Below are 24,653 nucleotides of genomic sequence, written 5' to 3' on the forward strand. Positions count from 1 at the left end.
ACTTGCAACACTACTCACGTCCCCCTCTGGATTTGGTATCACATACAAAGTCTCCGGGGGGCAAACTCAGGAGACCGGTCTTTTGGTGTAGCGTGTTGGTCATTCTGCTGGTGAGGCTGTGCAAAGGTGTGCCCGAGATGGCATTTCGCATCTAGTGGGGAAACTCACCCTAAACAATAGTACATGCTCATGATTTGTACATGCACTATACAGTATAACCCTGTACTTCATGTGCTGTATATTACACAGAAGCAAAATACTGCGCAACTATTGGATTGTTGTATACTATTGAATTATTATTAATACCACAATCTGTAGAATACTGGAGTGAGAATCAGTAGATAAATCTTTATTTATTGTTTAAGTACTTGAATATACAACTTTACACTCACATGTCTATACATCTAAATAGCAATAGATTTTGTTTGTCACATTTTATATGGCATGAAGGATAACCTTTCCCATAGGAGAAATTTTCCACAGTAGTATTTGAATTTAACTACCCAGTTTCCTTTTTGGCTTCCTTTTGCTGCTAATAAAACTTAAGTTTGGGAGCCAGTTAACAGTGGTTGCATATCTATCCACTTTCTGACTCTTACTGCCATTTTGGAACAGAAAAATACATATATTGAACATATAGTTTTATAAAAAAAGAAAAATGCCACCCCAACCCTACAGTATGTTAAGGTTATCATAGAGCACTGAAGCTGCTAATTGCTAGAAACCTAATTAGCGGTCTACTCAAAGACAGCATCAGATGTGTTGAGAGGAATAAGCAAGGAGGGGAGAGTCAGCCAGCCTAAAACCACATGTCATGTAGGAGTAATTGCAAAGAAATTGTCTGTGAATGTTCAATGTAAACAACACAAACAGGGTCAGGAGGAGAACTGAGGAGGTTACGATGTAAACTGGAGCCATCAAACACATGATTAGTTGGATTAACTGGGATGAAGATTATCAGCATCTTCGGTCATATCTTTCTCACCACCTTTTGCCTTTTAATACAAGAGATTTTCAGTAGCTTATTACTTAATTACTGCTCCTACTCTCAGCTGATTAAGTCTTTCCAGCAGTAGAAAGCAATGCAAGCATCTTCAAAACAGGTAATGCATAGTTAAACATGTTAGCACCAGTTCTCAAGACAGTTGCTATTAATTTAGAGGGATTTTATTGATCCATCCATGCCGGATTAAAGCAGCTTTGAAAACTCAAATCACAGTGTTGGTCTTGCAAGAAATACTTGGTTTGTATCCTTGCTTCGTCCCCCACACTCTCTAAAGCTATACTTCAAAGGCTGTAATTTGCTCGGCTGTGAATCAGGTCCATGAGCATAAGGTATTATCCTAGGACATTGGAAATAGAAAAATGCAATAATCAGTTTTTACTGGTCCTCTTATATGACAATCTAGGCATTGTCTCAGAGGATTCTGATGTATTGCAACTGTCACATTTATTTGTGGTGATCCCATAGGGTTACTCCACCAAACTGTAACAGTCATGTCAGTTTTCAGAAGCTGCCACTTTTTTGTCAACATCTATTTTGTACGAGTTAGCTGGAACATTAAGTGTGGCTTCAAGTGACAAATCTGTTTTCTGCATTCTTCATGGTCAAGTAACCCTCTGGAAATATGTTCAGTGCAATCTCCACTTTCCTATTACCCTCATGTCTGCTCATAAAAAACTAAGCTAAATGCTAAAGAAAATCTATAATTTTCGCAAACTGCGCAGTGAAATGATCTTGGAATGCCACTTAATTTTCAACCACACAATGCATTTAAATAGTTTCAAAAATAAGGAATGTTCTTTGACAGCATACCTACCATTCATTTATGATGATGATGATGATTATTATTATTATTCATTTCATAGCAGACACCCTTATCCAGTGCAACTTGAGCTCAATAAATGAGTTTAATGCACAAAAATAATCAAATTAGTGTGTGTTAGTTTAGATCAAAACAACCCTATCTAGGTAACACACACGCACACAAAATATCAATAACAATATGATCATAACATAAATAGAAAAAAAAAGTAAAACTCCTACATTATATATAATATAGATGACTACAAAATTATGATATGCATTAGTTTAGTGCTTAATGATACACATCAATTAAACAAATCTATAAATAGTAGATATGCCAAATAAAGAAGATATTGTACTGCCACTATCATATTATTTAGCCACTTTGATGCTCATACCCCCATTTTTTCCACTATGGTGTTTTTTCTGTTAAAAAAAAATAATAAAAAATTACATGGCCTGTTTCAGTTATGAGACGTGAATAGGTAGTTATTGATTTGAGTGCTGACACAGTATGTTATTTATGATGTGTACTATCGGATTTATCGGTGTACTTCTCTTTTCTAATTATTCCCTTCTAAAAAAATACAACCACTCCGTAGCATGTGCTGTCATCTCCAGCAATCCAATGTCTTGTTTCCAAAGCTTCCTTTATAATCCGTGCTTGGAGAAATCTTCGACGTTCACTGCTTTCCCAGGCTTCCACAGGCTTCCACAGGCTTCCACTCACTCTGCCAGTTGCTTCACTCCAGCACTGCGCCTTGGTTCCCCACGCCACCAAATGTCCTGCTCAGTAGTCCATTGCTCTCTCTTGAATGACCATTTCCCTGGGCTTAAATACCAAACAGAGAAATAGGGGCACAGGTAGGGGCACCGTCCAGGATGTAGGAAGTCACTTACTGTACTTGTGTAAATTGTAAATTGTAAAATGTATTTTGAGTTGCTGTTTTAGCCAAATTTAATTTGTAATGATTGATGCCTTGTACTTCTCTGTATTTTTGCACTTTGTTTGCACTTATGTTGTAAGTCGCCCTGGATAAAGGCGTCTGCCAAGAAATAAAAATAATAATAATAACAGGTAAAAGCGACCAATGAGAAAGCGTGCAGGTTAGTCCATGTGGGAATGTGGCCCGTCAGCTTGCGCTTGGCAACAAAAGCAATTAATCAATTAAACCAATAATCAACCCAAATACCAAATTAACCATAGAAATAGAAACAATAACGAAGTAAAAAGAACATACTTCATAAATAAAATAATCGTGAATAATGAACACAGTGCACAAAACAATAATTAAGTGAAAGGAGTGATAATAAGTAAATAAATAAAAGTGATCAATTAACGGTAATGGCCAATCACGCCCTGCCCGTGACAATAACATCGATCTAATTACGTTTTCTTCAGTTATTATCTTCATAATGTATGTTTCGGTAGTTTCACAACACCGATTAGCGTGGGGCGGGGGATGCGATTTGATTTGATTTCGGCTGATTCTCTTGGCTCCGGGAGTGACGGTGTGGAGGCACTGCGCAGGCGCGGGGCAGGATCCCTGTGTGACGTGAGCAGCAGCTGCTGGCAACACAACGCGACCTGCGCTTTGGGAGTCGAAGAGTGATGAACGACGGTCGAACGCACATTAAAATAAAAGTATAAGGATTACGTTGCTTTTAACCATAATTTGCGGTGCTCTGTACATATCTATCTATTTATTTATTTATATTTCATTATATATGTAATATATAAATATAGGGGAAAATACACGTTTTCACTGCTGACTGGTGTATTTGTGCAATTCCAGAAAAACATAAGGATTGTAACTCAGACAATGGGGGGTGAAATGCAATGTACAGACCCAAATTGAATAGCTCAAGGGGTTAGATGCATCAGATTTATTTCATTGCAATTGTTGCTGGGCATCTAGTGGTAAAACGGTAAAAACTGACTTTTTGACTGTAAAATAAGGAAATTATTGTAATATGAAATAGAAGTCAAAATTAAATAAATTTCTCCACAGTACTGGGGAGAAGAATAAACAAAAAACAAAGGCAACTGCTGACACTTATACATCTTCATTACCTAATGCATATTATGGTCCATGACTTTTGGAGAAGTTGTTTGGTTACGTTCTTCCTGTTATTCTGATTTGGTTTGATTTAAGGTAAAGACTTTTTAAACAAGAAGATTCATCACCCTGACTTTAACGGAGAGAATGATCCTACTGATTTAATTTTACAATTTAAAAAATGGGTAAATACTACCGACTTCTGTACACAGGTACAAGCAAGACACGTCAATACTCGTGGCAAGTGTGGTAATACAGTAGTGACTTCTAACAATGAGTTCACCTCTATAATACATACAAGGTTGAAAAAGTATTCAATGCTGAATTAATAGAAGAAGCCCCACAAAAGTGTGTGTGATGGGGTGGCCAGGAATTGAGGCTCAAAGACAGAACCACAGGTAACAAAAACAACACTTTTATTGGAGGAACACAAAGTAAACTGGCATGAAGGCCAAAACAAAAGTGAACAAAACAAACTACACACAGGATGGAAACAGTCTTCACTGTGTTATAACAAAACAACACACACACCTTGCTTGCAATCCAAACTCTCTAACCCCTGATGCTTTGCGCACACAAGTATGGTCGTCACCTAAAATATATGTTAAAATATGTGATGGAAAACAGACAATACAATTTTAATTCCATTATCTAACATGTAGGGTAATCAGTCTCCCGAGGTAATTATTAGTCAGTATTAATGAATGACATAAATCATTACATTGTAATGACTGGCTATTTGTAAAACTCAGAAACTCTGTCTACATATAACATTATATGGATCGTCTTAATTGTACAGCAGTAAAACAACAATGTTACATTAGTTTATTGCAGGCACATTATACATTTCCAAAGATCACTTTTAAGAATATACATTTGAATACTGAAAACATAAAGTCGGCCTGCACACATCCAAATTTAAACACCAGACACGAGTTTTCAAATATCATTAACTTAATTAAAGGCTTTTTAAATCAAAAATATTTCTGCACATTTCCTTGCAGATGATATGTTTTGTATGAAACTGTTATTCACATTTGTTTAATGTGGAGAAAGACAAACTAAATGTAGCAGTATACGCATGGCTAACACATTGGAAATATGTACCGATGGCTTAGACAATTATTTGTTTTTAAAATGCATTGACACAACAGATATGGTTTGTAAAAATCTGTATCTCTTTCCATAAAAACTGACATATCTACACATTTGGAGGACAGCACCCTAGTAAACGCTCTCAACAGTATGTAGCCCCATGACCTCAGTCATGTGGGAGCTGTGCTGTGGGAGAGAGCAGCCAGTCAGTACACATTTTATAGTTTATTTTGGTACCAATTAAATACATTTCAAATTTCAAATGATTTGAAATACAAAAAACCCATAAACACACATATATAAGTAGATAACTGTGTGAGAGAAAATTCCAAAGCCACTAAGCAATTTTACTCATAGGCCTTTCATCAATGTTTGACCAGATTTTGATATTGCAGATGTCAGAAAAAAAACACCACAGGTGATGTGAATGGTTTTGGGAAGTTATATCAAATATATAGCTTGGGTATGAACTGCTGAAATGTTTGAACATTAAACCATATTTTGCGAGGTCCTCTGAGGTTCTGCGCATTTCGTACTGCGTATTTAACGTGCGTTTGATATTGATTATGTTCAGTTAAGTGCCTGCTCTTTTGTATAGGACTGGTAGGTGTGGGTCTTGTCATAAGAAAAGTTAGGATCCAATTGGTTAGTAGCAGAGGCGATTTTAGGGTATGTGAGAACTGGGGGGGGGGGGTGCGGCGGAGTTTTCTCCCGTGAGAGCAGTGGAGGCAGCGGACCGAGGGGGGGGTTCCCAATTTGCCTAGGATGCCTAACCCCCTTGTGACGCCCCTGGTTAGTAGAGTAAACCACGTTAAGCTATTCCCACATTCATCGCATTTAACATTACACACAATTCACCTTGGTTACAATAGGGATTAACACGTGGTTACATTTTAAGTACAGTTAACCACCTTAAGCCCTTTCCACATTAAGTGATATTCACATATATGCAGCGCTTAACGTCATACTCGTATTGTTAATGTTACTTAAATGTCTCCATACTTTATTGATGGCATTAGGAAGTTTCCAAATGTAAACATACACAGTTAGAAAAGTAATGGTCATGTGTAAAGCACATTAAGCTTTTTTCAGCGTTAGGCCTTTTAGACTCTCCCGTAAATATCATGGCATTACAGCAGGATTCTCTTTCATTTCTAAGTACAAATAATGTTGTAATGAATATCGTCTGTGTTGTATTTGACGCTACCAGTTTGATGTGCTGTCCTCCGTATTGTCCTTCCAGCAGCGCAAACAGACTGAATGTGCTGTTGCTTTGGTCTGAATCTGTGAGAAACCACGCCCCATTCATTTGAATATACCAAATGGAAATGTGGCATTATGAAATAGTGCCATGAAATACTAAATAGTGGCATTATGAAATAGTGCCATGAAATACTGAAATGTGGCATTATGAAATAGTGCCATGAAATACCGAAATGTGGCATTATGAAATATTGCCATGAAATTCTGAAATGTGGCATTATGAAATACTGAAATGTGGCATTATGAAAAACATAATTAAAAAAATACTATTTATTTATATATTGACTCATTTATATATTTATTTATATATTTCATAGCCTTATTTGTTTATTTATTTATTTATTTAATATTGACTCAAACGGCATTCCATAGTGCTTTAGCTCTACATGCATGATATATATTGAGGCTCAGCTTGTCGATCTGCGCTGTATTAGGGATATAGAATAATTGGTCAATCAGAACATGACAGAGATGGTGTGCACGCCAAAACCTAGGAGAGTTGAGACCTTAGAGCAGGACAGTGTAGAGAACTGCTGGGTTATAATAGGTCGTAACCACAGAAAAGGGCGTGCACAACCCCTAGAGACACCCCAACAGCTTGAATTGCCCAACAGGTTCCAATTGCTGGACACCGAGTTGGACAGTGACAGCTCAGAGGGTGATGGGGGGGCAGTTGAGCACCAGAGCACCATGGTACCCACTCCCCCCCAGAAGAAGGAGGTATCTATAGTAGGAGACTCAATTCTTAGAGGTGTAGATCACACAGTGTGATCTAGTGACAAGGAGACCCGCTTGGTATCTTGCCTGCCTGGTGCTCAGGTTGCAGATCTCCCTAAACTAGTAGACGGGCTACTGACCAAAGCCGGGGGGAATCCACTGGTCATGGTCCACATTGGAACCAATGACATAGGAAAAGGTAGGACAGAGGTTCTGCAAGACAAATTTAAAGAGTTAGGAACAAAACTAAAGAGCAGAACCTCCACGGTAGTTTTCTCTGAAATACTCCCGGTACCACGTGCCAGGCCAGGGAGACAGGCAGAGATTAGAAAGTTTAACATGTGGTTGAAAGCTTGGTGTAGGGAAGACGGGTTTAGGTTTATGGAGCATTGGTCTTTCTTCTGGGATAGATGGCACCTGTACAAACCGGACGGTCTACATCTAAACAGAAGGTGGGCTAATGCATTGGGAGAGCGTATGTGCAGTGAAATTGAGAATCATTTAAACTAGGAACCAGGGGGGCAGGGAGCTCTGACAATGGGAGATGTTCCTCTAAGGAAAGAAAACCAAGGGAAACTGCTAGTAGGAAAGTCCTGAAATGTTTGTACCTCAATGCCAGGAGTATAAGGAACAAGATGTTAGACTTGGAAGCCACAGTGCTAGCATGTGACTACGATGTTGTAGGAGTAACAGAAACATGGCTTACAGAAAATGATGGGGATGAATACAAGTTGGAAGGATACACACAGTTTAGGAGAGACAGGCAAAATCAAAGAGGGGGTGGGGTAGCATTATATGTGAAAAATGACATTGAGGCAGAAGAACTTGTATTAGATCCCAGTAACGGAACAGAATCTTTGTGGGTGAAACTTTTGAACAAGAGATCTGGAGGATTAGCGGTAGGAGTGTGTTACAGGCCACCAAACTCAGATATTCAGAAAGATGCTGCATTGTACAGTGTAATCAGGACTGCATGTAGCAAGGATGTGGCTGTTATAATGGGGGATTTCAATTTCCCAAATTTAGACTGGGAAAGCCCAGTGGGGACTACAGAAGCAGAAATAGAAATGGTTGAGATGGTAAATGACTGCTTTCTAACTCAATTTGTCAGGGAACCAACCAGAGACATGTATGCATGTATTGACTTGATCTTTTCAAATGACCAAGATAGAGTCAGGGGGACAGCAGTTAGAGAACAAATGGCAAATTGTGATCACAATATGGTTAGCTTTGGGGCATTCTTTCAAAAAACAAGGTCCAAGTCTAAAACAATGGTTTACAATTTTAGAAAAGCAAACCTTGAAGGTATGAGACTGGAGCACATTGGATACAGAGTCAGTTGAAAATGGATGGGTACATTTTAAGAATATACTACTTGAGGCTCAGGAGCAATTTGTACCAAAACTTAACAAATTGAGGACCAAATGGCCAAAATGGTTTAATAGAGGTATGCAAAAAAATATCAAGAGAAAGAAAATGTTGTATAGCACATACAAAAGGGATGGTGACGAAACAAAATACATAGAATATGTTGAGCTGCAAAGAGATCTTAAGAAAGGAATCAGGAAAGCAAAGAGGGAAATAGAAAGAAACATAGCTCTTGGAGCTAAAACCAATGCAAAGAGCTTTTTTCAATATTACAACAGCAAGTGGTCAATAAAGGAGGAAGTGAAACAGATAAAGGGCAAAAATGGAAGTATCTTGGAAAACTAACAAGATGTGGCAAATGTTCTAAATGAGTATTTCACAGAGGGTATTTCTTTTTACAAAAGAAAAAACAAATGATATGCCACAGGTTGACAATCAGTCCAGTCAAACCCTTAGAAAGATCAGGATAAATGAGGAGGAGGTACTAAAGGGACTAGCAGAATTAAAAACCAACAAATCACCTGGGCCAGATGGGATATTTCCAACAGTACTTAAAGAAATGAGAGAAATTATTTATAGGCCGCTAACTCAATTATTCCAAATGACAGCTAGAACAGGGGATGTGCCCACTGACTGGAAGACAGCAAATGTCATACCAATCCACAAGAAAGGGGACAAAACTCAGCCAGGAAATTACAGACCAATCAGTCTCACCTGCATCACTTGTAAAATGTTGTAAAAAATGATTAGACAGAAAATTGAGGAGCATCTTAATGAAAACCATATTCTTGGAGATTGTCAACATGGGTTTAGATGAGGCAGATCATGTCTTACTAATTTTTTAGAATTTTTTGAACATGCAACTGCAGCTCTAGATCACGTGAAAGCATATGATATGATATACTTAGATTTTCAAAAAGCTTTTGATAAGGTTCCACACCAAAGACTGATCCTCAAATTGGAAGCTGTAGGCATTCAGGGTAATGTAAGTAGATGGATTATGAACTGGTTGATAACTGGTTGAAACAGAGGGTGTCGATTAGAGGAGTTGCTTCTAACTGGAGCGAGGTTGTTAGTGGAGTTCCACAGGGATCAATACTAGGGCCTTTGCTTTTTCTAATCTATATTAATGATCTGGACTCTGGGATAGTTAGCAAACTTGTCAAATTTGCAGATGATACTGAAATAGGTGGCTCAGCAGATACAATCTTGGCAGCACAGGCTATTCAGAGGGACTTAGATAATATTCAGTTGTGGGCCGACACCTGGCAAATTAAATTCAATGTGGACAAGTGCAAGGTAATACATGCAGGTAACAAAAATGTCCACGATAATTACTCTATAGGAGGTACAGATCTAGATGAAGTAACGCATGAGAAAGACCTAGGAGTCTATGTGGACTCCTCACTTTCTCCATCCAAACAATGTGGGGAAGCAATAAAAAAGGCAAACAGAATGTTAGGATATATTGTCAAAAGTGTAGAATTTAAAACAAGGGAGGTAATGTTAAGACTGTACAATGCACTAGTTAGACCTCATCTGGAATACTGTGTGCAGTTCTGGGCACTACACTTCAAGAAGGATATTGCTGCTCTAGAGGCAGTTCAGAGGAGAGCAACCAGACTTATTCCAGGTCTAAAGGGAATGTCCTACTCGGAGAGACTGAGGGAACTGAACCTTTTCACCCTGGAACAGATGCGACTACGTGGGGACTTGATCCAAGTCTTCAAAATCATGAAAGGCATCGACCACATCAAACCAGAGGAGCTTTTCCAGATCAGCAGGGACACACGCACCCGGGAACACAAATGGAAATTGGACTTCAAGGCATTCAAAACGGAAAACAGGAGACACTTCTTTACACAGAGAGTAGTCACAATCTGGAATAAACTACCCAGCAATGTGGTAGAAGCTGAAAGTTTGGGAACATTTAAAAATAGACTGGATAGGATCCTTGGATCACTTAGATATTAATGGACACCAAACGAGCACGATGGGTTGAATGGCCTCCTCTCGTTTGTAAACTTTCTCATGTTCTTATATATATATATATATATATATATACATACAGTTAGGTCCATAAATATTTGGACAGTGACACAAATGTCATCATTTTAGCTCTGTACGCCACCACAATAGATTTGAAAGGAAATAATCAATATGTGCTTTAAGTGTAGACTTTCATCTTTAATTTGAGGGTAGTTACATCCAAACGGGGTGAACGGTGTAAGAATTACACCCATTTTTATATGTGGTCCCCCCAATTTTAGGGGCTCAAAAGTATTTGGACAAACTAACATAATCATGAGTTAAATTGTGAGTTTCAATACTTGGTTGCAAATCCTTTGACCTACCTTTTCAGATTTCCTGTGACGTTCCTGTTCTCCCATCATGCGACAGCATTTTCTAGTGAGTCTGCAAAGATTGCCTTCATCATTACACTCTTGACCGAGAAGGCGATCCAATGGGCTTCTGCAGTTTGGAAACAACAAGGACGGATAACACACTCCCTAAGTACATTCTTTGGCCATTTCAAAGATGTCTTTAATCATCTGGTGGAAGGAAGGGACGCTGGTCAACAGCTCCTGATGCTTAAACAGGGTACCTCCTCGGCTGCTGATTATGCGCTTAAGTTTCACACTCTGACTGCTTGCAGCAGATGGGATGAGCTTGCCCTGTTAACTGTTCATCGGCAAGTACTTCATTCGGAATTGCAGTCAGAATTGGCTTGCAGAGATGAGGATCTAGGTTTGGAGGAACTTATCCAGGAGTCTGTTCGCCTTGATCTCAGATCTCAGAGTCCAAAGATGCCCTATTCTCGAAGCATCACGCCACCCTGCCAGGTTTCTGCCAATGCCCCAACCTGTACCCATGCCTGAGCCCATGCAGTTGGGTTGCGCATGACTGACTGCAGAGGAACGACAGAGAAGGATTCAGTTGCACCTTTGTCTCTACTGTCGACAGGATGGACATTACTGAGATGTCTGCCCGGTTCGCCCTGGCACAAAGCCAGAATATCTTGGGGTTCTGATTCTCTTGTTGTATCTGTTTTAATAGATTCGGGGGCGGCAGTAAACTTCATACACGAAGAGACAGTAACCCGCCTCGGCATTCCTCTCCTCCCCTGTGTTCCTCCTCTCCAGATAAGGGCAATTGACAGTCAACCCATTGGCACTGGTTGCATCTGTCACCAAACAGTTCCTCTCAGTCTCCAAATAGGCATTCTCCATCTCGAGGAAATATCCCTTCTGGTCACGAATTCCCCTGGTACGGATATCATTCCGGGACTCCCTTGGCTTGATCGTCACAATCCCATCATATCCTGGAAAACTGTTGACATTCTCTCCTGGGGGTCGTACTGCTTTTCTCATTGTCTGTCCATCCCTTGCCGGGCCACACACATTGAAAGTCTATCTCAACCTCTCAAGTTTCCATCAGACTATTCAGACTTAGCAGCCATGTTTAGTAAAAGCCAAGCGTCCCAGTTACCACCTCACCGACCCTGGGACTGTGCCATTGACCTCCTCCCGGGCTCAACCCCCCCAAGGGTGCGCATTTATCCTCTTTCCCTTCCTGAATCACAAGCAATGGATGAATACATACAAGAAGCTCTGAAACTTGGCATTATTTGTCCCTCGACCTCACCCGCCGCTGCTATCTTCTTTTTTGTGTCAAAGAAAGACGGGGGATTGAGGCCGTGCACAGATTATAGAGGCTTGAATGACATCACCATTAAGTATCGTTACCCTTTACCACTGGTGCCGGCTGCGCTAGAACAGGTCCAAGGTGCCCACTATTTCACCAAACTAGATCTGCGCATTGCATACAATCTAATCCGTATACGAGAGGTTGATGAGTGGAAAACTGTTTTTCTTACATTACGAATATCTGGTTATGCCTTTTGGACTAATTAATGCTCCCTCTGTGTTCCAGTCCTTTGTTAATGAGGTTCTCAGAAATGTATACTTTATCATTGTATACATTGATGATATCCTAATCTATTCCCCGACTTTGTCTACCCAAGTCTCTCAGGTTCGTCAGGTCTTGCACTGCCTTCTACAAAACGGACTCTTTGTCAAAGCCAAGAAATGTGAATTCCATCGCGAAAGCATCGCCTTCCTGGGATATGTCATTGACTCCTCTGGCGTTCACATGGATCAATCCAAGGTAAAAGTCATCACCGACTGGCCGCAGCCTCGCACAGCAAAAGAACTACAACGTTTTCTTGGTTTCTCTAACTTCTATTGCCGATTTATCTGCAATTTCAGTACAGTAGCAGCACCCTTGACGTCCCTTCTCAAAGGCTCTTCTCGCTCCCTTGTGCATTTGGAGAGCGTTTTTTGGATTACTCGACGTCAACATCAGCCTCTCATCTGGATATCACCCTCAATCTAATGGTCAGACAGAGCGTTTAAATCAAGAGATTGGCAGATTACTTCGTTCTTATTGCAATATCCACACAACAAGAATGGAGTAGATACCTTCCTTGGGCGGAATATGCCCAAAAGTCCCTTATTAGCTCCTCCACTGGCATTACACCATTCCAATGTGTACTCGGTTATCAACTCCCTCTCTTTCCCTGTCCTGACCAACAGACCTATGTCCCGGCAGTAGACAAGTGGTTTCAGCACAGCAATGAGATCTGGCAGGCAGCCCATGTTTGGCTACAACAGTCTGGTCGCTGCCAGAAGACTAATGCTGATCGCCACTGCCGCGCCACCCCCACATATCAACCCAGGCAGGAGGTCTGGCTATCCACGAATCACATCCATCTCCGTCTCCCTTCTAAAAAGTTAAGTCCCCTTCAAGATCCTAAACCAGGTTAACCCTGTTTCATATAATCTGCAATTGCCTCCTGGATATCGTATATCTCCCACCGTCCATGTCTCGCTTCTGAAACCAGTGAGGTCCAATCCTGTGCAATCTGGTAGTTCTGTCCCTGGATCTCCTCCTCCTTCTCCTCCTCCTACTCTGGACCTCGCTGACAGGTCAGTTTATACGGTTCGCTCATTGCTCAGTTCTCACCACCAGAGGGGTCGCTTGCAGTATCTTGTGGACTGGGAGGGATACGGTCCTGAGGAACGTTCCTGGGTTCCTCCCGCTGACATCTTGGATGCTCATCTCGGACTTTGGTGGCTGCCGCCGGGCATCAGGCGGGGGGTACTGTCACATTCTCTGGATGACATTTCCCCTGTTGCCACTAGATCTTTGTTCTTTGTACTAGTCACTTCTCCAAGCTCCCTTCATTCCTGTCCACATTCCTGAAACACGTGTGTACCTCTGCTATTAACCCCTGTGCCCATTTGCCCTGCACCTTCCGTTTGGTTTTCCTCCTTTCTATATAAACCCCTCACAAACACTAACATATCACAAAGTATTGTTTATGCCCAGTAGCAATTCGGAGCCTTCTACTAACTCAGACCTCTAGCCTGTCTCTTCGACCTGCCCTATCAGATTCCCTGTAACGTTCCTGTTTGCTGGCTATTTGACCCCTTGACAGTTTCTGGACTTCCCTGGCTCTGCAATTGGGTCCTTACTTCCTGTAGTCCCATCCGTGACAGGGATAGTTAGGAAACAGGAAACACTTCTTCACACAGAGAGTCGTCACAATCTAGAACAAACTCCCCAGCGATGTGGTTGAAAATGACAATTTGGGAACATTCAAAAATAAACTGGACATGATCCGTGGATCACATAGTTATTAATGGACACCAAATGAGCACGATGGGTGAAATGGCCTCCACTCATTTGTAAACTTTCTTATGTTAAGATGTAATATATAATGTGAAACATGAAAAGTACAGACTTGAACCCAGTGCCTCTAGCTTACTGTGCTAGCCCTCTGCCAACTGAGCTAATTGTGTCATCAATCTTAATACCTTTTGAGGTTGCTTGTCCAAATCAGACCTAATACATGTTAGAATAGGCATTTTTACCATGATACACTCGGAATAACAACAAAGGAATTAATTGTTGGTTGTCTCCACAATAGCCACCTTTTGAGTTGATGATGTCACTCATGAGAAATGGCCTTGAGCAGCCATTAGAAATTGAAAGAATGTGGTATACCGTAATGTCCTGCAAACGTGATCATGCTGTCCTGAAATTGGACTTATGGTAGATGGTCATCCTAATTATCTATGTGTTTAATTTCCAGGTTAAGAAGTTCCCATTCATGCCGCATTAGGAAACAATTTTGTTATTGGCTGCAAGCATTTGGACATCACAGTGCACCCACATGGTTTCTCCCAAAACCTGTGCAGTGCTGGGACCTGTTAATTGCCACAATGGCACTGCTCTATTTTAATTACAGTGTTTAAGATAACATTTCCCCTCCACACACACACACTTTTGTCTTATTTTTCAAACTATTTGATAACTAATCCATTACGAAAACACAAAAGGGTTCTTTTTCAGAGCAGGGAATTAAATCCAAGTACATTCTGAGCAGTGGCCCATTCAATTATTTCCTATACAATGATATAGTCTTTTGTGTATTGTTGTGCATTACTGTCTATAATTATGAAATTAAGTAAGTTACATGTATGTGTATTAAAAAAAGTAATTTATATTGACCTCATCCTGCTTTTTGATATTTTGTTTGTTGTCATAACATTTTCCTTGACTTTTGTCTATATATTAAAAAACAAATCTAAAAGAGAGGCATAGGCCAGAATCTCCAGAAGTTCAAGCCTGGGTGTACGAAGATTACATAGATCTGTGGAGGCATTGGAAGGGCAGCATAGTCTCTGGATTAGTGGACGACCTCCTGTTTACTCAGAAATATCCTTGGCATGTCACCAGGCCATGCTGAAAGTAAGCCTATGTTTTTTTTTCTAAAATCTTACGCAGCCAGCCAGCCCCTGGGTCTCCCTTCTTTGCTTAGAGCTGATGTAGAGAGAACCAGCAGGGTTTCACCGAGCACTCCACAGACCCATGGAAGAATATGTGTTATTGTGCTCCACTGTATTTTACTGTTATACACAGTGGCAGTGCAGCAGGACAGCTGGAAGGAAGACTGTGGCAGATTAAGATTATTGTGTATGCTGTAGAGGTGTAGAGCTTGCTCCCAAAAGGATGAGGAGCAGTGCTTAGCTTTCATGCAACCTTGGCAATCAGAAAGCAAAACAATTCAACAAAGTTCACATGAGACACCTTAGGAATACAGGATATGTAATACAGATATTAATGGTGTCTGTTGTCCAACTTTTCCTGTAGAACCTGTTGAATAATAGTCAAGGAGGACTGCAATTGTTCATGGTATTAATAGGACTGTCAACCTGACCCTTTATTCCCATGCTGCTCTGTTCCAAGGCACTGATGGAGGCTTCAAAAGAGTCAACATTAAACCAAGGAGTGAGTGAACTACATGGAGGCGGTCAAACTAAGTGAATCTCTGACAGAGCAGCTGTGACAGCACAGTCTATCTCGCTCACACTAGATTGGTGTTGGCTGGCAGGACACGGTGTTACCTGTTTCCCCCGCCTGTCCCTGCTCTGTCCCTGTGTCTCTGCCAGTCTGCAAGGAGTGCCAGTCCTTGTTCTTGGATGAGTGTGAGGTCCATGGCTGCCACATCTTTCTGACCGACACCCTGGCAGCTCTGGGCCTGCAGCACAGGGCTCAGCTAACTCTGCCCCAGGGCTTTAGTGTATGGGACTCCAGCATTCACTACTTATAATTATAGCGGGCATTATTTCTTTCTGTAATGTATTTATACATATATATATATATATTTGTGTGTGTGTGTGTAGAGAATGGGCAAAGTTTTGGCTAAGAAAAACTCCTTCAATTAATACATTTAGCGTGGTGCTCTGTGCTGGGACACAGGGAGTGAAAAAAGGCCGGGTTTTTCCTGTTTGTTGAGTTGAAAAAAACTAAACAATTACGAATACATTTTGTATATGTCTGTTTGGTTTTATTTGTCTGTACAGGCCCCCATATATAGAAACATGTAAGAGGAATTAATCTACATATTTGTTCTTTTTAAATTTAGTCAGGTTTGGAACCACGATGATTAAATTAGATTAAAGCCTAGTTTGAGCCACTATCTCGTGTTCAGTAATACTAAAGCCTGGGACACACCAGCCTGTCACGTCGCTTCATATTTGACCACTGGGAGAAGGTGGGAACGCATAGAGGAGTCTCGAATGGAAAACCATAGAGACCTCCTTGCCTGTTGAGCAACCACTGCTGTGTTGTCTGCCCAAACCAGCATATGGCTGTCCCATAGGACTGACAGAAAATTACACAGTCCGAGGAGCACTGCTCAGATCTCTTATGACAGACCAAGGCTTAGGCCGGGCGGCCGGACCTCGGATTTACTGCCGCTGCTGATGCTCTTGCTGTTGAGGAAAAAGGTCCCATGGACAAAAAAACAACGCAGCAAGCAGTCGGATAATGTATATCACTATATTAACACAATTTATTTATAACTATTTCTTTTTAAACTGTCTCTTTGTAGAAACCGAAACTGAAACCAAGGTGCAGCTGGACCTCCGGTGCACAGACGGAACAGAAACATGATTAGCTATAAATATAAGTAATGGACATAAGAACATAAGAAAGTTTACAAATGAGAGGAGGCCATTCGACCCATCGTGCTCGTTTGGTGTCCATTAATATCTAAGTGATCCAAGGATCCTATCCAGTCTATTTTTAAATGTTCCCAAACTTTCAGCTTCTACCACATCACTGGGGAGTTTGTTCCAGATTGTGACTACTCTCTGTGTAAAGAAGTGTCTCCTGTTTTCCGTTTTGAATGCTTTGAAGCCCAATTTCCATTTGTGTCCCCGGGTGCGTGTGTCTCTGCTGATCCTGAAAAGCTCCTCTGGTTTGATGTGGTCAATGCCCTTCATGATTTTGAAGACTTGGATCAAGTCCCCACGTAGTCTCCTCTGTTCCAGGGTGAAAAGGTTCAGTTCCGTCTGAAGACTCTGTATAGGAAAGTTGAAGAAAGTGTTTTGTGATAATTATATAATGTTTTATATTAACACTAGCATTAGAAGTAGCTTGTATACAGACTGAGCAGATTAGCTTTAGCAGGCTAAGCAAAAGGTCAACAAGGTTAATTTGTTAGAAACTCCTGTCAGTAATAAAAGATCACACAGTGCCGAACTAGCCTACAGCTGTTTTGTTGAAAATCTGTTTGTGACTTAATTGTTTCTCCAGATAGGCAGGAATTGTTTCTGTTAATGAGCGATTGACACTAGGTAAATGACGACCGTGGGATCGCATCTTCCTAGTGCACATCAAAAACAGACATCTGCTTTTTGGATCCATCACCTCTTCACGGGAGGACAGATCGTAAACGGACCCGGAATTGTATCTTCTGATTGGATGAACAACCATAAGATTTCCCGTCACTTTCCTATAAAGCTGCACTCATGTTTGTAAACATTAAGTCCTCACTGAAGGATTTTTTTCCTGACGTGGGGCTTCCGAGCCGGCTTGATTAAAGATCTATTTGCTTTATCTCGACGACTTCTCCACTTATTTCTGAGACGGTTCTACAACTCGGCGTCACAAACGAGGATCTGAACTTTCCTCCATTCCCGGGACCAAAACAAGGGTGAGTATCTTTAAAAATTACCACCCTGTATATTTAGATTTGATCTCACGATATAGCCCCATCATTGGCAAAGATTGGCATAATGGCGTTAAAATACGTGTCTGTATGTGAATTCCTACAAGTTTAAAATGTTAAACTTAAAATGGTAAGAGAAGTTTAAAAATGTTAAACTTAAAATGGTAAAGACAGAGTGGGATCCTGACTGGACCCCCGGGTAAAAACAAGATAAAAACCGACAAAGTTTCTATTGTATTGTATTATTGTATATGGGAATTGAGTGAAAAACTAGTTCTAAAAATTGTATGTGATAACAAAGCCAATGCTTTGTAATGAACGAATAATACATATTTGCTCTAGTTAAAAAGGTTTTATAGCATAATAAGTCTATTGGGCGATAGAATTGGCTTTAGAGCAGCGCCAATTCGGTTCTAACTTTTGGGAAATATAATGATAATGTTTATGCAAAGATGTGTACAGCAGTCATTACAAGGTTTAGTAGAATAAGGATGGAATTATACAAGGAATTATATAATCTATTATTAAAGATTTATATAGTAAGTAAATGTATATATTGAGACAATGAATGTCCATTAATGGGTAAAATACAAATCAAGACACTGGCAATGTTGGAAGGAAATATTAGAGAAATAAATAATAATAATGAAAATAAGAATAATAGGAGTTGTTCCTAATGCAATTTCAAATGATGGTTAATTTGTAAATAATGAATTGAGAAACAAAGATTAATAACTGTCATCATTTACCTAACAACTATTAACTATGTTGTTGAAAGATCTGCTGTAATAATTATTAAAATGGTCTCAGATATTTAAGTCAGATAAAAAGGCAAGAGATAAGCACATTGTTTTGAAAGTTTGACAGCTCCACACAAAAACAGAGTATTTACACTAGGAAGTAAAGTTGATTCAGTAACACAGGAGATATGATGCTGCTGATGACAGCTGAGTGCTGTACTGAAATAATTTGTGATACATTGGGATCAAGATTATTATTATTTTGAATTGTCCCTTTACTGGAAACTTTATAGATTGTGTGAATGTCAACTACTGTCCATGTGATAGAGATACCTTTTATAAGGAGGATCTCTGATGTTGTGCGAACCACACATTGTGTCTTCAGATGACTGATATATTCCACATGGCAGATATGCACATTATGAATCGTGCCGTGAAAGGAACCGATGTCTGACCCATAGTGGCAGAGGTGCATATGGAGAAGACGCTGGTGTTCTCGTTGAGACACAGTAGGCCGAGGGCGCGGCTTTAAAGACAGCCTCACGGCATCTTGAACAGACCGATGTTGAGGTCCACAATGCTGAAGTGATGGTTGACTTAATGGAGAAATAAGTTAAAATACTGAAATTAAAGGTTTTCCAGATTATAGGAATCTGCAATACATTGTGAAACAGCTCAAATGACATCCGCAGTAGCATATATTCTTGTATTGATAGTTAATTTATAATGTACTTTTGGTGGAGATGTCAAATTACTCAAATGAATAGAATAAGAGTCATGAAGTGCCCTTCTCTTGAGATTTATGGAATGTACAATGTTTATAAATTATAATACAACAGAAATATATGTGAATAACTGAATTTGTAGAAATAACATTTTGCTGACTTTTGTATTCCCTTAGAAGCAAAAACAATGTATGTATTATGTAACTGGGGATTGACCTTTATGACCTGGGGCAGGATGAAATATAATTTGAGATACACAGTAAAGCTCCAGGAAATTGTAGGTGGCCACTGCAATTTCCATAAGAGAGCTCAATATTCGATAAGGTGTAGTTATGACATAATTGTTTGCCTGACCAGGCAAAGAAAAAGACTTTCCTATCCCCTGATTATTTGAATACCTCGCCAAACATACATACACACCTCGTAGGTGGCAGACTGGGATGGATGGGAACTGAAAACACAGGACTATACCACCTGCCCCTCAGGAAGAAGAAATTATTGTAACTGACAAACACGATTCTTTTGGCTTCTTTTTCGCTTCGCTCTATTGCCAAAAAGGAGGGAATGAAGACTCTGTATAGGAAAGTTGAAGAAAGTGTTTTGTGATAATTATATAATGTTTTATATTAACACTAGCCTTAGAAGTAGCTTGTATACAGACTGAGCAGATTAGCTTTAGCAGGCTAAGCAAAAGGTCAACAAGGTTCATTTGTTAGAAACTCCTGTCAGTAATAAAAGATCACACAGTGCCGAACTAGCCTACAGCTGTTTTGTTGAAAATCTGTTTGTGACTTAATTGTTTCTCCAGATAGGCAGGAATTGTTTCTGTTAATGAGCGATTGACACTAGGTAAATGACGACCGTGGGATCGCATCTTCCTAGTGCACATCAAAGACAGACATCTGCTGTTTGGATCCATCACCTCTTCACGGGAGGACAGATCGTAAACGGACCCGGAATTGTATCTTCTAATTGGATGAACAACCATAAGATTTCCCGTCACTTTACTATAAAGCTGCACTCATGTTTGTAAACATTAAGTCCTCACTGAAGGATTTTTTCCTGACGTGGGGCTTCCGAGCCGGCTTGATTAAAGTTCTCGACGACTTCTCCACTTATTTCCGAGACGGTTCTACATCCTCAGTCTCTCCGAGTAGGACATTCCCTTCAGACCTGGAATAAGTCTGGTTGCTCTCCTCTGAACTGCCTCTAGAGCAGCAATATCCTTCTTGAAGTGTGGTGCCCAGAACTGCACACAGTATTCCAGATGAGGTCTAACTAGTGCATTGTACAGTCTTAACATTACTTCCCTTGTTTTAAATTCTACACTTTTGACAATATACGCTAGCATTCTGTTTGCCTTTTTTATTGCTTCCCCACACTGCTTGGATGAAGAAAGTGAGGAGTCCACATAGACTCCTAGATCTTTCTCATGCATTACTTCATCTAGATCTGTACCTCCCATAGTGTAATTATAGTGGACATTTTTGTTACCTGCATGTATTACCTTGCACTTGTCCACATTGAATTTCATTTGCCAGGTGTCAGCCCACAACTGAATATTATCAAAGGCCCTAGTACTGATCCCTGTGGAACTCCACTAACAACCTCACTCCAGTTAGAAGCAACTCCTCTAATCGACACCCTCTGTTTTCTATACATCAACCAGTTCATAATCCATCTACTTACATTACCCTGAATGCCTACAGCTTCCAATTTGAGGATCAGTCTTTGGTGTGGAACCTTATCAAAAGCTTTTTGGTAATCTAAGTATATCATATCATATGCTTTCACCTGAACTACAGCTGCAGTTGCATGTTCAAAAAATTCTAATAAATTAGTAAGACATGATCTGCCTCGTCTAAACCCATGTTGACTATCTCCAAGAATATGGTTTTCATTAAGATGCTCCTCTATTTTCTGTCTAATCATTTTTTCCAACATTTTACAAGTAAATGCAGGTGAGACTGATTGGTCTGTAATTTCCTGGCTCAGTTTTGTCCCCTTTCTTGTGGATTGGTATGACATTTGCTGTTTTCCAGTCAGTTGGCACATCCCCTGTTCTAAGTGTCATTTGGAATATTTGAGTTAGTGGCCTATAAATAATTTCCCTCATTTCTTTAAGTACTGTTGGAAATATCCCATGTGAAATGGATGGGATTTAGTGAAACGGTGGTGAACAACACTATAAGTGAAGCCAGCCAGCCAAAACCGCAAGGTTTTCAAACACAGAACACAGAGAGTCTCTCATCTCAGGTACAGCGAAGAGGCAAAAGAGGAAGGTGCTGTGCAGACATCACCTTTTAAACAAACAGGAAGTGGGAAGGGACCTGTTTGAGTGATGGGCACAGGGACCAATGGCAGGTTTGATAAAGTGACGTTTTGATCGGATTCCTATGGAAGAAGTGCACAGAAACTGGATGCCAGATGTGATTTCTAATGAGATATATACATTATGTATAATGTACAAATTACAGAACGTGAATAATGGCACTTGCCCCTGTCCAGCACACTGTCTTCATTCATCCACCTGCAGAGTCCTGTTCCTTTAATGGCTTATTAACGTGATGTTAATGACTCAGTAATTGGAAATATGAGATGCAAATGTATTCTGGGCTGACATTAAACATGATTTAAACAAATTTGAATTATGTGAAAGCCTTAATTAAACTGAATATACCAGTTTTTTCACAATATTTGCACAGCACATTCATCCAATAACTGTGCAAAACTGTGCTCAAACAGTGGGAATAACAGCGCACTGTGGAGTGACACAGGTGAGTTTACGCCATGGTTGAATATCTTTCCTTTTTTGGCCAAGTTGCATATTTTTTGCGTGGCTCACATTTTGCACAGAAATTGTGTGAAGTTTGAAAATTGCTATGAGCAAACCATGAGTAAGATTCTCCAGGTTTCTTGGAAGCACACTAAACTTTTTCTGCTGCTAGATGGAAAATGACAAATGCATCTCACTAAAATTAAATGAATGCACATCTCTTTAAGTATTGATGACACTGCACAATGTTGTCCTACCATCACATTTGTACCACTATTATCGTAATATCACGTGACAATCACATAGATTTTTGTTCTCTTGTTAATAGAAATTGACAGGCAGTGGGGAGGAGTGAAGAGAGAGGGCGGTTAATTGTCATTAACTCTATTTGAAGATATCTCAAATTAAATTACATTACATTATTTGTCATTTAGCAGACACTCTTATCCAGGGCAACTTATATTTGTACCCATTTATACAGCTGGGCATTTTACTGGAGTAATCTAAATGAAGTATCTTGCTCAAGGGTACAACAGCACTGCCCAGAGTCCAGAGCCCTACCCACAGTGCTGCCTATTCAAAATGTCTCAAAGTGACTTCCTGTGAAAATGCTGTATGTTTTGTATGGACTTCCTGTCTATTTTAAGATATCTGAAATAGAAATTCAATTTGAGATATCTGAAATAGGACAGGAAGTCAATTTAAAATATCTTGAAATGGAGTGTTACATGGAGCGTAAAATATAATATGAATTTGGATTTTGAGATTGAAATTGTGTTTTGAGATATCTCTAAATGACAATTTGACTTGCCTGAGACCTGTGTGCTGCAGTAAGATAAATACAATGATTTGTTGTTGCACCTGCAATGATGAGTTGGGTCTACTCCCTGGAAACCCCCGCAAGTGTTACAATACTAAACCACAGTTCAGATGTCCCTCATAGCCAATTAAATCTCTAAATAAATAAAAAAAATGATTTGTATACTGCCCATTACTTAAATAAAAGTTGTGGGATATAACAAAGTTCAAACCGTCATAAAAGGCCCCTCAATTGCACTGTCGCGTCAGCAGGCATTAGACCAGATTACATTTAAACAATGTATTTTGAAATTATATGATAACACTGATAATTATAATGTATCTTCTGAGAGATCAGTATCCCCAGCCAGCATGCCTGTGCTATTCTGATTTATTGTTTCTTTATAATTTCTTTATCCATCTTTACAGCAAAGTGTTGTGCAATTATGAAAACATAAAACAAAACAAATGTTTTGAAAAACATGTGCTGTTTGGAATTTTTTGCTAAAAGCACAGAAGATCCCCAAAAGCTTAATGAATTCTGTGCAACTGAAAATTAGTATATGACAGAGGAACAATCAATCTCCAACATAATTTAAGCAAGTTTAAATTATTATGCATTATTTATTAGGCTTAATAATGGATCAAATACATCCAGCATACTGGAAATGATCGTGGTTAGTACGCAGCCTGTTGCAACCCATTATTATTATTATTATTATTATTATTATTATTATTATTATTATTATTATTGTAAACAGAACAATAGACTATATAATGTTGACACAAACTCTGAACTTTAGAAGGCAGCCTTTTTATTATAGTTAACCCAAATGTCAAGGTTACTGTGTTACGGTGTCTTTAGTATTTACTACTTTCAGTATAGTTTTATCTTTTTTAATTCTACTGAACATTAACCGGGATATATTCATTTAGGGCTTCACAATGATTCGCTGTTTCCGACACTTTTTCTGTATTTTAGAAAATCCAAATTAAAGTTAACATGCATACATCACCGTGCATATAGTTTATTATGAGTAAGGTGCTTTTACTGGAAGGTTAACATGTTTCATGCAAGTAAAATCAATACATATACATAAACCATGTGCTTGTAAAAATAAATAAAAACATGATTACAGTCCCAGATAAATTATGTTATACTTCAAGGGGATGTTGTATCTTGTTTATATGGATTACCTGTAAATAATACTAATAATAATTTTCATTCAAATCTATAAAGTACTTAATGTGACATCATTATTTTCTGAGCACTTTTCCATCCCTGCAATTAAATACTCAATTTTTAATCCATCAGCATGCAGTGTTTTAATTATAAAGTTTGTCAAATAGTGTGCATTTGCCACTTCAACCTCAATAAGTTTGTAAAAAGTATGTTGTGACTCACTGTAGTAGCGAATCATCTGACAAAGTACCTTAACTGTTGAGATGTCTGTACTTTCATCAATAACTAATGAGCTCTTTCCAATGTCTACCAACAGTTCCTCTGTAAATGCTGGAGTAATGACCTGTTTTATTAATGCAGTACATTTTGTCCTGTGCCTTTTGATCTGTTTCAGTAGATCTTATTGAGGGTCAAGAGATTTCATTTCAGTCAGGTGATCAACAGAGGCAGTAGAGCCATGTTCTGCATGGAAAACTGCTATTTTTAATAATTTTTAAATTAATTTAAATTAATTATTGCTGGCATCACAAAACGTGAC

Source organism: Amia ocellicauda, chromosome 11 (genome assembly GCF_036373705.1).
Source record: "Amia ocellicauda isolate fAmiCal2 chromosome 11, fAmiCal2.hap1, whole genome shotgun sequence".
Classification (NCBI taxonomy): domain Eukaryota; kingdom Metazoa; phylum Chordata; class Actinopteri; order Amiiformes; family Amiidae; genus Amia; species Amia ocellicauda.